At 32.7% G+C, this 4,557-nt stretch overlaps 1 long non-coding RNA gene across 1 annotated transcript; it reads left to right on the top strand.

Annotated features, from left to right (window-relative positions):
* LOC109832720 lies at positions 1–2,824 on the top strand. Its single transcript, XR_002244943.1, has 2 exons — positions 1–81; positions 1,244–2,824. It is a non-coding gene; the product is annotated as an uncharacterized LOC109832720 (long non-coding RNA).

Here is a 4,557-nt window from a genome sequence, read left to right as displayed (position 1 = left end):
TGTTAGTTTTAACATCTCTCTCCCCCTTCATCTCCGGCTCCATCTCCGGCCACCGGCACTCCATCTCCGGATCTATTGAAGGTAAATTGTTCTTATTTTGCACTTTTTAATTTCATTCACTATTTTGTAACCTTATTCACTGTTTCTTAATTTTTTGTTTTTAACATTTCACTACTCAGTTATTTCTTTAGTCCAAATGTATGATTATTATAGTTAAGTTTGCTCAACTTTAGCTTTAGCTCACTGTTAGTTTTAACATTATTTTTTTAGGACGCTGTTAAGGTTGCTATTTAGTTCATTTTGCAATTTTCTATGAATCTGATTCATGTTTTCATCAATTATTATAATTATTTAATTTAAAAAATTGTCAAACGCCTCGGTGTTTTGGTGCTAGGCCCTAGCTCAAACGGCTTGTCCGCCTACTGCTTTCTGTTACATTGGCAGATACAGATATATGTTTGTATTACTGAAAAAAATTTGTATTCGTATGTGTAGAGATGACTAGTTATATGACTAGTTAACAAATAATATATGATAATTTGACATATCAGATCCGTTTGCTCACCAAGCAATCTATATTTAAAAAGAGGATGAGGATTTTGAGGGAGGGGGTGGGGGGAATCTGATATTGTCAGATTTCCTAATTCACATTCGTTCAAACAAACAGCCTATTTGGAGACACTTATATTGTTTGGAGACACTGACATGGGAAACGGGGCACTTTGCGAGGGAATGCCCTTCGGCAAAGTGATGGTGAATGGATCTTGATCCTCAAAAATCTCCCTTTTTTTAAATGTTTTGGTAATGCTAGTATATTAGATCAGTTTGGAGTTTAGAGATGGGTTTTGATACCTCGTCTCCTATGTTGGAAAAAAGGATTATTGTTTGTTTGTGTTTTGGTCTGTGATGGGTTATGGTTTTATTTTGTTGGGGTTTGTGGTGTGGAGGGGGTAAAGGGGTGAAGAAAGGGATTATATAGCCTTCTTGTTGCTCTGTCCTCTTTTTAGTATACATATGGGTTTCTTAGCTTTTGATCTATGAAAGCTTAATTTAATTGGTCAAATGGGTATCCATATTATGTATCCGATTGTTTACATGTTGCTATTTAATTAGATATAGTTTATGATTTGTCATCTTCTTATCTTAACGATTGAGATCTATGATTTGTGGAATGGGATTATGTAAAAATCTTTGGGATTAATGTTAGACTTAGGCCACTGACTAGCTTGGTCTTCTCTTGCAGTTGTATCAAGTTTTTTGAGTGGTTAGTTGATGGAGGTTGCAGTTCTTTTTGTGGGGGAGATCTATCCAAAAGTGATGCACATGAAGGATGACGCTAAGGAGCAGAAGCAGGTCGAAAGATGAGTATGTGGATTACTTAGTTTTGTTATTGTTGTTTGATGCGTACTGATAACCATTGAAATCGAAACTCAGGACGGAAACAAAACGACTATGGTAACTTTTAAGACTTTAGACGCTAATGTTTCCCCCATCCCCCATATGCTGGCCAACTCCGATAATGGTTTAAATCTTGTTGAAAGCTACAATGTCGCAACTTTGAATGTATTCATTTGCAGGTTCAACTGTAAGACGCTCCTCAATAAGGCTGTCGACAGACACAAGATCATCAATGATGGCAGGTTTTCTGAATACTTTCTTGTTGTGTGATCGTCTACTGTTGAGTTCTTCTGAGAAGTTTAAAGAGATTCGGCTGATCTTGTCACAACAGCAGCCTTCTCTAGTTTTGAATTGTTTCTCACTTCTCTTGAAATGAGACGAGGCTTACTGGAGTTTACTATTTTCTGACTTAAAAGCAACTTCACCATTGGGGGAGAAAAAAAAAAATTATTACGACGCAAGAAACGCCAGGTGACTTCAACTCTGCTTTCATGCATCCAAACTCACTACATTAAGCAGTCAATAGAGTAGAAGAATATACAAACATCGATTCGATTGACATCTTCAAACAGGTTATCGGTACCCCATGAAACAATTCAGTCTCCTGCTCTGTTATCCAAAGCCATTTTATGAGAAGATCCCCCTTAAACAGACTGGAGTTGATGAAAAAGAAGAACAAGAAGCTGGAGCAGCAGTAGACGAAGAGGAGGAAGCTAGCGTCACAATCAATCTTCGACGATTCACTTCCCACATCCCTGAATATCTTGACTTAACAGTTCTCATTGTCCACCATCATTGCACTGGAAGTTAGAACATGAATACATTTCTTTCCATCGGTATGTCAGGCGTATAGGATCACCAATTCAAAGAGAAAGTACTCATCAGATCCTTGGATAAGTGTGCAAAACAGGAGAACTTGGGGATAAGTATATTAATCTAAGCGTTGTGACGTTGGCAATGATGAGGTCGATGTTGAGGCCGTAGCAAAACTTTGCGGCGAGTTCGAAGGATTCGGGTCCTCCTGACATATTCTGGATTGTGATTCTGGTAGGTTTTAAGTCTCTGCTTGAGTCTGATATCAGTTTTCAGATCTTTCCACTCCTTGAGACTAGGGGGAACTGCACGTGGAAATGAGTATAGGTCAGAACCAAAATATCTGCAATTACTGGGCCAATTGGAAAGGAGTCTAGTGATTTGTGGCCTACGATTGCTAGTGCAACCAATGTCATTGTGTAATATCTAGATTTTTCTTCAGGTGTCAGTGAGGAGTAGTAGTTTTATTTTATTTGTTATTGAAAAGAAAAGAGAGTTTTCTAAATATGGATCCATCATCCATATTTGTTTTGAAAGTTTTTGTTTTCCTGTGACGTACATATATTAGAATTGATATTCTATGATCCAGCTGATGGTAACATCGTTTTCCTTTTGTTATGAAATTAAATGGTGATGGTTTGAAGATAATAATGTTTTTGGATATCATTGCTAAAAATTTGTTAACAAATAAGCTACTGGAAAATCTGAAGATATTTTGTCAAACTTCGGGGCTTTGTGAAATTTATCCTAACTTTTACCTTAACATAAACCTTAAAACACCAATTCTGAAATCCAAGTTCATGTATAATAAAGTGTATCCAAACACTATATTTCAAATCTTTGATTTCAAATCCTTCCATTTTGAAAAGACATCCAAACAAAAGATTCTATCAAATCATGGATTTCAAATCCTTCGATTTTAAATCAACTTTCCAAATCCAAATCAAAGTTCCCAAACGCAGCGGTGTTTTGGAAAAACCGTGTATTTTCTCTATTTTGTGAAAGGGCAGCTCAAAAAATGGGAGAAACACAATGGTTGCCAAACGGACTCGTATACAATTCACCAATAGTTAGAGCATTACTTTGCGAATTATAACTTTTCTATTTATAATGCAGATCACCATATTCCTGCAGGGGTGATTCTAAAGGGCTGTTTGGTTCGTTTTCTAGATACAGTGAAATGCATTTCCATGTACAAAAACACAAGTTTTGAGTTTTTCAAACTTTTTCAAGAAATAGATTGTTTCGCTTTGGTTTGCACAAAAAAAAATGGTGGGAAACCAATGTATTTATTTTTCTTGTGTTTGGTTCGTATGGAAAAAAGGAAAAACTTTTGTTTATATGGCAAAAAACTGACGTGACTGTAGTTTTCGTCGATTTCACGAGGTTGAGGAAGGAATTGGGGGAGAGAAAAATCTGATGTGACGGTGATTTTCACCGAGTTTCCCTTCTTCAACTCTAGCGAACCAAAGATGGGAAAAAAACCGACGAAAAGCTTATATCCTACGTGGCAACGAAAAATCTGATGTGGAGACGGTGTAAAACTTTTTCACCGAGTTAAAAAACGAACCAAACAGCCCCTAATGTTTCAAATCCCAAAATTTATGGATATGGATTTCACTATAGAATTTGAAATCCATAAAAAATTTTGTGGATTTTGGGATCTCTAAAATTTTATTTGTTTCATCAATATTTTAGGATTTGGAATACTATAATTTGTAATATTTTGTTTGTTTCATCAATATTTTGGGATTTAGAATACTGTAATTTGTAATTTATACGTATAATTTATTTTATGATATTTATTATATATTATTATGCAATATCACATACTATATTATATAATAGTACAAAATATATATTATAATATTATATAATATTTTAATAACATATATTATTATATGAATACTATAATTTGTAATATTTTGTTTGTTTCATCAATATTTTGGGATTTAGAATACTGTAATTTGTAATTTATACGTATAATTTATTTTATGATATTTATTATATATTATTATGCAATATCACATATTATATTATATAATAGTACAAAATGTATATTATAATATTATATAATACTTTAATAACATATATTATTATATAATATATTATATTAATTATAATAGATATTTTTTTATTCATTTTGTTATAGTGTATTATATTAAACCAATATAATAATATTAAACTAATATAACAATATTATATATATATTATGATATAATATAATATAATACTATAGTTTGAAATAATATAATATATTATACTATAACATGATACCTTTTAATATATATTATTGTAATTATCATGTAATATATATATAATATAATATATATATATTATATTATA

The sequence above is a fragment of the Asparagus officinalis genome, chromosome 3 (genome assembly GCF_001876935.1).
Source record: "Asparagus officinalis chromosome 3, Aspof.V1, whole genome shotgun sequence".
Lineage (NCBI taxonomy): Eukaryota > Viridiplantae > Streptophyta > Magnoliopsida > Asparagales > Asparagaceae > Asparagus > Asparagus officinalis.
This window is presented reverse-complemented; position numbering and strand designations above follow the sequence as displayed.